The sequence below is a fragment of the Falco biarmicus genome, chromosome 13 (genome assembly GCF_023638135.1).
Source record: "Falco biarmicus isolate bFalBia1 chromosome 13, bFalBia1.pri, whole genome shotgun sequence".
Lineage (NCBI taxonomy): Eukaryota > Metazoa > Chordata > Aves > Falconiformes > Falconidae > Falco > Falco biarmicus.
In genome coordinates this window covers 2,156,730-2,168,821 of record NC_079300.1, presented here as the reverse complement: position 1 = coordinate 2,168,821, position 12,092 = coordinate 2,156,730, and the positions used below count along the sequence as shown (strand labels likewise).

At 40.5% G+C, this 12,092-nt stretch overlaps 1 protein-coding gene across 3 annotated transcripts in view; it reads left to right on the top strand.

Annotated features, from left to right (window-relative positions):
* Nucleotides 1-10,841: 10,841 nt before the first annotated feature.
* VEPH1 (ventricular zone expressed PH domain containing 1) overlaps nt 10,842-12,092 on the top strand; it is a 102,000-nt gene continuing 100,749 nt past the window's right edge. For all 3 annotated transcript variants that reach the window (XR_008825216.1, XR_008825217.1, XM_056358809.1), the window contains exon 1: nt 10,842-11,143. The gene's annotated coding sequence lies outside the window, so the exon portion shown is untranslated. The remainder of the gene's footprint in view (nt 11,144-12,092) is intronic.

Here is a 12,092-nt window from a genome sequence, read left to right as displayed (position 1 = left end):
TGGTAATGAATGGGTGGGGACATGAATATTTTAAAATATTTTGATAGGAAGGAGTGTTGTATAATTTACTGAATTTTTAATATAATTCTACTTTTCATTCTCATGTAGGCTCATCATTTCTGTAGTTACTGCAGCCTAGCTAATTAACACAGGGTTGGGAGAATGATTAAAGGAAGGCTCCGGGTATCTGCATTGTTTTAGTTTAATTGCTGCTCAAGTAAAGATTCAGTGTTGGGTTTGGCAGTTGGGCAGCATTTGTCTGGCACTGAAATTGCCTGTTCACATCCATGAGACCCATCTGTTGCTGAAGGGCAAAAGCATGCAGATTTGTAAAAATGTTAGTAGCTTACAGACTTGTGGAAGGAATAGGTTTTATTACATGCCTTACAACATTTTGGCTGAGGTGCTCAGGTGGTTCCTGTTGTTACAGAGCCTGCTAGCTGGAGTCTTCTCACCTGTGTAGACAGAATTGGGTCTCATGGCTGATGCAGAGCAGGCTGGAAGGAGCTGGGGCTGCACTGGCAGCAGAGGACTTATTTCCTACACCTCCCCATTGCCTAAAGAAAAGCCTTCTCAGTGTAAGGAACCCATGTGGTACCTAACCCAGAACTGGGTGTGAACATGAAGCATGCAAGGGCAGTAACTGGAGATGCCATACAGGTGACTGGAATGGATAAAATAATCTAGAAATGTTCCTCATAACTATGAAGGTGAACAAAATTTGAGACATGAATAATGGAACCTTGAAAGTGTCTGTGCTCTGAGGGCACTGATTGGCCTTGATGGTGCTGAGCAGCCTCACCTGGGGCCACCACCCACACCTGCCCTGGGGTCCCAGGTCAGCTGAAGCCGAGTCCCTCAGTCCTGGATAGACCTCAGACCGATGCTGTTAGCAGCTTGGCTCCTGGATGGACCCTTCATACAAGCATGTTACAGCTTGCATCTTGCTCCATTTCCTGGATGGATTTCAGACATGTGCTTTAGCCTTGTCACCAGTCCTGTCTCTGCCCTTGTTTCCTTTGCTTCTGGCTGGACTCCCTGGGTGTATCTGGGACTTGGTTCACTGCTTGATGCTCCTGGGACCATTAGTGGCCCGTGGTGCATGCACCCAGCTCTGCTGGGTACAGTCAGATGCTGCCAGCGAGGGTATTGCCTGTGCTGAGATGTCTCGCTGCTCATGGCTTGCCTTGCTCAAGGACACCAAGTAGGGAGGCTTGAATATTTTTACTATTTGAGTCAAAACTCCACGTACCACGAAGTAAATGAAGGTAAGTATGCTGATTAATTACAATATGTTGACTTTGAATGAATTCATGCATTTAAAAATACATAAAGTTAATCACAAGGAAAAAGGAGTAATGTAGCGATTTATATGTGAGAAAAACACTGTAAAGATGCCTCCAAGATCTTTCCAGCAAACTAGAAAACTTCATCAGAAACAGAGGTTGTCATTCACATGTTTATCCAAGCTAGCTTCTGTCTCTGTTCCTGAAATGAGCGCATCTTCTATGTCACGAACTGCATTTTATGACATCCACTTAAAAAAGTGAATAAAGAGAGGATAATGTGGTGAAAGACAGCCAATTATTTCATAAATGTAAACTACATTAAAAAGTGGTGTACAACATTATATATTTATGGATACAATTTTGTTCTACTGTCACATAACAAAATGAATAATACATTAGTCCAAGAACTTGTCATTAAGTGAATTTCTTTGTTGCCTTGCCATTAAAATAAGAAAGTCCTTAGTCTGTATATATGCATGACATTAACCCTTTTCTGGGAGCATAATGTAGGGTGGGTGAAGGTACTCTTAGACTGCAGATTTTAAGTAGATTTTATAATTTTTAAGGTGAAATAATGCTAGTGAAATTCATCAGAGGTTTGAGGACATTCAGGAAGGCTTTACACATTGGTGGAGGTTTTTTCTGTTAATGAGATGCAATAAATGGAACTGATATTGGATATAATTCAGACAAGAAAATGATGTTCGTTTAAAATCCTCTCTATTGTCAGAGTATCATTACGGTAACCAGTAGGAAAGAGTTTATTTGCAAGAATTAATGAGAATGTGGAATTGGAGATGATTTATTTAAGCATCAGAAAACTTCTAGGTAAGGCTGACCATTCTGTTTGATCAGTTTTAACTCTAGAATGCTGATCTTTTTCCTTTTGTCACTGTGTATTCCAATACCAGTATCACACTTGTCTTATTTGTTGTCACATCGTTGAGTCCAGCTGTGACAGCCATGACTTTTCTCTGTAGTGCCTGCTTATATTGTTCTAAAGCCTGATTCTCAAAAATGGTGGATGAAAACATTGGAAAACAATGTGTGGAAAGCTGAATCAGTGTCTACAGAAGTTTACAGATACAGAAGACTTTTGGTGGTGAGTGAGCCAGCAATGTGCTCTTGCAGCGGAGGCAGACAACAGAGCACTGGGCTGCCTTAGGCAGAGCATTGCCTGCTGTTCAAGGGAGGTGATCCTTCCTCTCTGCTCAGTACTGGTGAGATGTGTCTGGAGTGCTGGGTCCAATGCTGGGCTCCTCAGTACGAGAAATACAGGGATATACTGGAGTGAGTCCAGTGAAGAGGCATGAAGATGATTAGGGGGTGGTACAGAGAGAGAGGCTGAGAGAGCTGAGACTGCTTGCCCTGATGAAGAGGAGGCCTAGGGAGGTCTTACTGATATATATAAACACCTGACGGGGAAGAGTGAAGCAAGACTCCTCTTGGCAATATTCAGTGACAGGGCAGAAGGCAGTTGGTATGAGCAGAGATACAGGCAATTCTAGTTAAATGTAAGGAAAAACTTCTTTACTGTGGGGCAGGTCAAACACCGGAACAGATTGGCCAGAGAGGCTGTGCACTCTCTGTCCTTGGAGATGTTCAAAGTCCAACTGGAGACGGCCCTGACCAACCTACTCTGGCTCACCCTGCTTTGAGCAGGAGGTTAGTCTAGATAACTACTGGAGGTGCCTTCCCATCTCAGCCATGCTGGCATTCTCTGACTCTGTGAAATGGGCAATGAATAATTAAAAAGAATGAGACTGTTACTCGTATGGTTGAAGTTAAGTTCAAGAATCTGTTGACTTAAGATCTGATGCCTCCTAACAACATCTCCTAAGTTCATGGCATCTACCTCTTGTTTGTTTGGATTTCAATCTTTTTCCATGTCTTTTCTTTCTTTAATTCTTCTCGTTCTGAGAAGAGAGAGGAACAGCTATTTATAGTCTTGAGGGAGGCTAAAGGAGCAATCTGACTTGACAGTTAGGAGAAAATTACCTTTATGGTTAAAGTCAATTAGACTGGGTATGGGAATTTCAGATCCCAGCCTAAATTCTTTTCTTGTCCCATGAGTCCTGCTGAGAAGGAAAGAAAAAGGGAAACCCTAATACAGTTAGATGGTGATGTAACTGTTTTGGTGTTGAGCCTTGCAGGTGTTCTGCAGGGTTCTCCATGTAGATGTATGTGATGAGTTTGTACCTTTCAAAAGTAAGATTAAACTTATATGAAATACCATTCATCTCAGAATGTGTTAATCTGATTTTTTTTTTTTTTCTATTTTCTCCCTAGTGTAATTGACAGCAAAATTGAATCAGTTTACTACTGAGTTGGATTTGAAAGGTGAGCACTGAATTTTCTATTACTTGATTTAATGCAATGTGTACATTTCACTGTTTGGTAAATTCAGACTTGCTGGGGGAAAAAACTGAGAACAATATTTTGGACACAAAGGATCAGATGTTGTCTTATGTTGGAGACTATTGGTTTACATTTTTAGTTTATGAGAGGAAAGATGGTTTCTCTGCAATATGTTTTGAAAATTCAGGGAACTGGTTTCACACTGGAGCCACTGCTTAGCTGTGTGCCACATCTATGGAGCAGGAGGTTCTGAGGCTAGGGGGAATGCTTAAGGAAAAGACAACAGGTTATAGTGGTACCACCAAAACCCCAACCCTAACCCCACAAACAAACCCCAACTAACAACAAAAAAAAGCCCCAAACCAGAAAACACCCCACAAAAAAACTCCAAACCACAAAGAAACTGAGGAAATGAAAATGTTGTGAGGCAAATTTTGCTCAGGCCCTGGCCTGAGGTTAGGCCACATGAACAGGACATAGAAAAGCACGGGGCACGATGTGTGAAATTGCCAGATGTGACAGATTATGGTGTGAGAAGCTAACAAAAGTTACAGGTATGGGGGAAAGCTGGATTGCACAGCTGGATAAGAGGGGCCATTAGGGAAATGATCAAATCTCACAGATAATTTGGGGGAAGTACCAGCAGCCTTCTGGGGAGGGGACTTTTGCAAAGCCAGCTATATCCTGGCAACTGTGTCTGTAATACTATATAAAACTGAATTTACTTGGATAATGGTAATGGGAATTTTAGTTTTGTGACAAAGAGGCATACACAAGGCAGAGGAGGGGAGGTGAAGAGGATAGCCAAAACGGGACAGGGGGCTGATATACTGTGTGGGCTGGGGGGTACCTGTTGGCAGCCTTGTGCTTGATCGCTGTGGCTGGTGCAGGATAATAAACTAAACTGGTTGTATTGACCATGCCACAAGAATCAAAGCTTCTTTTGTGGCCAGGAGCTGGGGCAGGGAGGCTTCAGCTGTGCACCATCTCCCTGGGCAGGGAGACAGATTGGTTAGAGAGCATCATCGTACCCTGCTGGTGCCCAGCCCAGGCCTGTGGGCATAGCAGCGACCTGCTGCTCCCTGATGGCACAAGTACCCAGTAGGAGTAGGCTGAGAAATTCCAGAAAGGAGAATCCAGTGGAGATTCAAGGGGGTGTGTGGGGGGTGGAGGGGTGGGAAGAGGACAAGAAAATATAAGAGGAGTGGGAAGCTGAAAGAGATGTTTGCTCTGAAAGGAGGTGTTTGCAAGAGCAAAGAATCATGAAGTCAAACACTAACAAAACAGTGATTTGTTGTCCTCTGTTTCTAATGGGGTATGAAGAAGTCTTTGGCTACTGGGTATGTTCCTAATTATGAAGTGTTGAAAAGCTTTGCTTAGGGAAGCAAGATCAGAACAAACATCAGGTGTGCCTAGACCTGATAGCTCTTGCCTCAACATAAGGAGGTAGGTTAGGTAATCTCTTGATGATTTTCCAATCCTGCGTTTGTATGGTTTCCTGCTCACTTATTTATATAGAGACCCTCTTCTACAAATCTAGCAAGCAAAACTTTGTCCTGGAAAGGCATTTACATAGCCATATTAGTGCTGATATTAATTCACTCAAATAACTTGTCCCCTGAGGTGCTGCCTCTTCTGGTTTTTGTGTTGTGGTTTTTTTTGGTTTGGTTTTTTTTGGTTTTTTTTTTCCTGCTGACTGGTTTCCTTAAGCCTCCAAATAACTGCCACTACTTAGCTCTGATGCTGTTACTGAAATTAGAGTTTCTGGTGGAAGTACTATTCCTCTTGTTTGTCTTTCAAAGCGTTGCGCTCATCTGTGAAGTATAGTGTTAATGATGGTAAGCTTATTAAGCATCTGAACAGATGTTTTGGTGGTGTTTTTTTATGTACTGTCTGTTACTGTGGCATCTATCCATAGCCAAGAGGAGAACCTGTGCATAAGAAAGGCATGAGCACATTGTATCACATGTACTGCTTCTCTTTCTTGTAAGTTAGCATTAATGCCTGTATTAATTTTAAATGTGGCTCTATGGTACGGATTATCTGGTTTCATTAGTAGCTTCAGAGAGTAGGTGTTTAATATTAATCATCACTGTTAGCCTATAGACTTAATTAGGATGAGAAACAGCTGGATGCTGTGCAGAACCAGTCTTGGCTCCAGATGCTGTCTCTCTCTGCAGCAGGCATGCCCTGATTGCTGGGCTCTTAACTTGTGGCAGCTGAGAACAGCATGTCCTCATCGTTACTTATCAATACTGCCTTTCCTTCCTGCTTCTAGGACCCTTTTAAAGGTTTCTGGCTCTTAACCAGAAACTGGGAGTGTGAGCACCTCTTGGAACAGTCACTTGTAGTCAGGCAGTTTTTCTTGTGTGTGGGAGTAACTGCCTTTGCTCTCCTAGGGTAAGTTTCTTGACTTCTGCTCTCAGGGACAGAATACAAGGATTACTTGGGCTGTCATCAACAGTTTAATTAATTTGTCCTGGCCATCCTTAAAAAAACTTTTGCTTAAGCCAAATGCAGGTTTCAACCCATTTGGGAATTACAAAGTAGAAAAAACACAGAAATCTTAAGAAGTGAAAAATACAGCAGAACTGTTAAAGTACTCCTTAACTTGCAGAGCTTGTAATTCCAGTGGCACAAATCCAGCACTCGATATTCTGCTTGGTACAGTATATAAAAACTGAGCAGTGGAGTTATGCAGCTCAATTAGCACAGTTCATAAACTATGCAGCTCAATTAGAAAGCCTGGTATGTGGAAAACAAAGTGAATGGAAATAGATGCCTGAAGTAATAAAATATGCAGTTCAATTGGAAAATTATGCAGGTGGTTAATGAAAATGTTATCTGATATGCAAAAGATGAATGTGAGAGTGCATGTATGTGTATATGTAAAAAAGAGATTGGGCATGTTTGCAGTCTGGCCATTGCAGCAAGGGAGGCTGGGAAGCATCTGAAGTGCTGTCAGATGGACCTACAGTGACATTTGTTTGTTGCCTATGAGTATTTCGGAACTGTCTCCAAAACAGCAGTGGCTATAAAGAAAGGAGTATGCAAACTTTTTCAGATATACTTTATCAACGAGATGGCACCTAGATGCACAGCAGATGTTGTCTTTTGTGATGCAGATGAGCCTTTTGGAGCAGTGCAGCTGATAATGAGCTCTGTGTATTGTTACAAGATAGGGCTGCCAGGCAATAACCACCTACAAACCTGACTAACAGCTACGGTGCTGAGGCAGGGTCTAGCTCCTCTGAGACAATGGGTCAAATCTTGTAGTTTTTAGACTTCGTTTGGGGAAAACCTCTTTTAATTTCAGCAGGAGCTTTGACTTTGGTACACAGGATTTGGCCTTTAGAAATAAACAGCTATTCTAAAAGTGTCAAACGAGATTGCTGCAGTTTGCCAGTAATTGGAGTATAAGCAATACTTAGCATGGGGGGAAAAAACCCCCACACTTAGAACAGTTAGAAAATAGCTTTAATAATTAATATGGAATTTGATAGAAATGTTAGGTTGACATCTAACATTTTTTGTTTGGCAAGACAGCTTACAATCCTGAATAATCCACTTAGTGTATGAAACTATGCAAGTACACCAAGTATTGGGCTGCTGCCAGTCAAATGCATGGCCCAGATTAGTCCATATAGAAACCAAAGACTGCTTCATAAATGTCTGTGTCATTATTCACTTCTTTGTCTGAGACAGCGAATGGGTACAAGGTAACTTCAGGAAATACCTGCTGGGAGAACAAAAGGCTATAGAACCTTGTAATGACAATAAGAATCTCTCCATTAACTTCACGGGACTTTTGAGAGGCTCTGTTATTTCTGGGGTGAAACATTTCGTCCTCACGGAAAAAAGAAAAAAACAGGATACGTTATCTGAAGGGGAAAAAAAAAATCAAATTGGATATCTGCTATTATGCTAGAGGAAACATTGCTTCCAGGTCTAAAATTCTTGGATGAAATTCCTAATATGTATGTAAAAGATGTAGCTGTGAATTAGTGAGCTATATGGCATGTGACAGATAAAAATCTTGCTTACACGGGAAGCATTTTCATGGTCTTCAAGGTATTTGTATACTTGTTGATTCCATCAGAACCAGAGGAGTGTTGCCAGGTTTTTAAAATATGAGTGGGTTAGGGAAACATTCATCAGTGTCTTGCTTGGCAGGATTTTGAGAGGCATGAGTGCACATACTTAAAGGACAATAATAGGTGGTTCCCCATCCTGTGCTGAGTCTAACCTCTGACAGTGCCACCAGGTCCTACAACACAGAACAGCATTTTGCTATGTGAGCTTGTTATTTATTGCAATGCAGGCTTGAACTTCAAAATCGGATCATTACCAGTAAAACATGTAAACCATTTGGAGGTATGATCTGTGATTTTTATACTATCCTCCTTGGTTTTCCATGGCTGACTCTTGGCATAGAACAGATTTTTGGCATCGGGAAAGACTGCAGGGATGTAAACCTGTTTTTTAAACCTGTTTTTTCCATTAGCCTTTTATGTTAGTAGGTTGGGAGGGGGTTGGATCTTTATGAATACCCTAAATGAAAGAGACACCAGCCTGACTGTGAAATTAATAGAGCTATCAAAAAACCCACTGTCATTATACAACAATTGTTAATTATTTACAAGCAAACTTCTGCAAGAACAGTATTGTAGCTGTCAGCATTGTTGTTATTAAAATTAAAATGCTGTGTCTGGGTAGACGATAACATGACTCATTTAGGCTAAATGCAATGAATATGGAATATTCTGTTTCTCTTCACCAATTAGTTAGAGAGACAACAATAGCATGTCTCTTTCCTAACAAGATGTTTATTTTAAAAAGGCTAACAAAATAAATATTCTCAGTACTTTTTTTAAAAAGGACATGAATTCATTGTAGCTATTATAATGAAAGTTAAAACCAAGTTTTTTTCTAGCGTGACAAAACCTATTTTCATAAAGTAAATTCTCCTTTTTCAGATAGTGAAATGTACGTGAAAATCTTTTTGCCTTATTAGCACAATATCATGTTTTGCCTTATTGCAGCATACTGTTTACCACATGCATTATATGCTTTAGAGTTGTTCAAGTGCTCTTTGTTGTCTCTGATTGTGTTTCTCTTTCTAAGCAGTCCAGTGGTAATTTCTTGGTTCTCTGTGTAGTTGATGACAGTTTTTATAAACAGCAAGAGGAAAGTCAGAGAACTTTAAGACAACTGCACTGGGTGGCTTGAGTCAGTCTTCCTGCCATATTCTTTCACATGCCACCTTGCGTTAGCTAACATTTCATTGTCTTAGTGACATTAATGGTTTATAGCAATGAATCTGTCAATGAAAAAGCAGAAGCAAAAGAATTAAGGTATGACTATGTCAGGGTTGTAAAGGGTGATGCTAGCATGTCAAACCTCTGCAGGGAGTATACAGATCGGAAGGGATCGAAGTGCCTAGCTTGGAATGGGCCACATCAATGTCTTGCTCTATGGTAATGCCATCAGTTGTCTTTTCAAAGCTTGTTTGGGTCTCTCTCACTGATCCTTACTATGCTGCCTTATATTGCCCAGCCTGCTGTCTGTCTTGCTTTTCTTACTGACTATACAGATGATTCTGGGAGCAGAGGGCATTCACCTCAGAGTAAGAGTAACCCCTTTCTAATGTCCATTTCGTGACATTAAAAGAACAGGTTGTCTGAGAAGATGGTCAACACTGTTCTTGCCCTTTCAGCACAGTTATCAGAAAAGCTTTTTCATGTAAATCTTCTGAGGATTGTCATTAGCTACAACTGTAGTTATGTTTGAGTAAGTACAAAACCAGCTTGTGGTTCTATTTTTTCTTCCACATGAAAAATTTGAAGATTTTCAGACACTGCAGGGAAATGTAACTTTGGTTGCTATTAGAAGTCAAAAGTAGGCATGCAATGGGTGAAGGAGTAGACCTCGTAATTCCTGCTGTACAATGACTTAAGTAGTTAACAGATGCAGAAGTAAAATCCAAGACCCTCATTTATGCTCTCCTGGTTAGACCATGCTGCCTTTTGAAGAATATTTTTTTTAAAACTTCTTGTTTAGAAAATGAGTTTTAGAGTAAGAGTATTTATGTTTGCTGTCAGCTTGCAAGTTTTTTTACAGCCTTGTAGAGGTAGGAAAGAAGCAAGCTGTGTTCTTCATATATTCACTAAGTTATAAGGAAGATGTAGAGAACGCACAGTTGCATTTTATTTAAGAAAGTCATAGTTGTTTTTTAACATCAGTAAAAGTATGTTCACCCACCATTAATTTTGTGTGTGTTTGTAAAGGCCATGGTGGAATGAACAGGAGCAAAAAAAAGCTATTTGGAGGATTTGCCAACAAAATTGAGGACTCATATGACTGAATGTGTATTCTATGGAGCAGGTTTTTTTAAAACTGTATCATTTATAAACTCTTTCTGTGTTGCAAAAGGACAAAAGCCCTAACAAGAACGGTGCAAACATGCCTATTCATTATCTTTCAGCAAACAGTCTGTTTTTTCTTGCAGCAGCTGGTTAGGAGTGCTTGGCCTTACACTTTGCTGTTCTGTGTGTTGGTTCATTTGATATTACTTTGGCTGTTAATAAAAAAATGTCTGCTGGGACACTCCCAGTGTGGGTTTGCTCCTGTGCTCTCCTAGGAGAGGAGGTCATAGCCAGTATCAGTTCCATTAGGATCCTTCAGGTCGCTGCATAGGGTAGGATTTAGTTGTGGTTGATTTGTTGGAAAGGAAAGTTAAGGGGAAAAGTATACAGATGTGCTTAATGTGGAAGGAAAGCATGTTCAGCTTGCATGGAGAGTGCTGCCAGAATGATTTAGAAATCATTTCTCTGCTAGAGCTGCCAAGCTTTGGAGGTGTTCAGGTAGGTCTTGGGCACTGGTTCCACCTGGGCAGTTATGCTTTCTAAGGGCTGGCTGGAGCTCTACAATTTGGTGAGGTGCAACGGGTGTCAACTGAAAGGATGCATTTCCTCCAGTGTCCTTGATTTTTCTTTTGGCTAATCTTCCTGCAAAGACACTGAAAGGGTCCGGCCTTCTCACCAGCTTCTGAGAAGAGGCCCCATAAGTAATATTAACTTCTGCAATTTCCTCGTTACTCTTAAGCAAGTTATTAATTAACTGAATGTAACCACTGGCTGTTGATAAATCCTCTTAACTAATTCAAATTCCATATCAAGCTCCGAGCATTTTCACTCAAGCTGCTGCTGAAGTTAAGCTTTGTGAAGAATTAGTTCTGATCTGTTTTTGAGTGCTGGAGTTGGGGAAAATGGAGAGAAGATATTTGTTTGCTTGATTCCACATGACAACTCCAGGGTAACTGAATAGACTGTACGGTTGGTTTGACAAGGCTGTGCACTGAGCCAGCAGCCTCGCATACCAGAGACGGGGGATGGAAGGGGGACTGACAACTGTAATGGATTTTTATCAGAATTTCTCTAAAGAGCGACAATTTCCCTTCAATTATTAATGTTTTTCAGAGATTTTTCTTCTGAGAGGTATGAATAACTAACTTAAATATGCATTCATTTAACACTTTCAATAATGAATAAATTACTGCATGGAAAGAAGTTGAGTAGCAGATCCAAATATTAAATAATGGAAGAGGTTTTTGAGAGTGTAGGAAATGTAGTCATTAATAGTGCGACTGTTACTGGTTTTTCTGTGAATGCAGTGTGGTTATTATATGTATAAATGTATTACAGTTATGTTTGTGAAAAACATTCTAAGGTAGCTTGAAGTACCACAGAAAGAAAAAGCAGTGCTTGTGTATGTGGTGTGTGACAGCATGTACATTAATCCTGCAGTGTTCTTGATTCATCCTGGGGCATCAAATGCATTTCACTTTCCTCGCTGTGCTCAGGAGGCACTTTGTGCCCTGTGCTGTAGCATTATTGCCTTATGTTAGGGGAACTTTGAAAACGCCGGCAGGCTAGGGAACTGTTGGCCCTATTAAAATGTGCTGAAGAGAAACTAGAGAGAATTGCCAGGTACTTGGTCGGAACCTTAGGACGTTCAGTGATTGTTTGGTGACTGCTGTTTCAGGAGACTTTGAGGGACAGTGACTTTTGCATTCATTTATTGCTTCTAGCCCAATTTTTACTTCAAGTGGCATTCTTAGAGACCCTATCCTGTAGTCCCTCATGCTCTGTTCTGTTCAGTCTTTCATTGTCTTTAGGCAGAAATGCACATTTATATATTTTGTAAAATTTTATAACAAGTTCTTTTTCTGTAACATCACTACAGTCTTCACAATTTGTCAGAGATATGAAAGCTTGTTGAGCAACACTTGAAAATGACCAGCTTTTGACAGCATAACCATGACAATGAGTGCATTGGTATTTGTTATATGAAGCAGTTTATTCCATATTAGCAGTGCGGTGTTTGTTTTAGCATAATATTTTAATATCATGAAGATATTTAGAAATGTAATTCTTACAAAGCTGT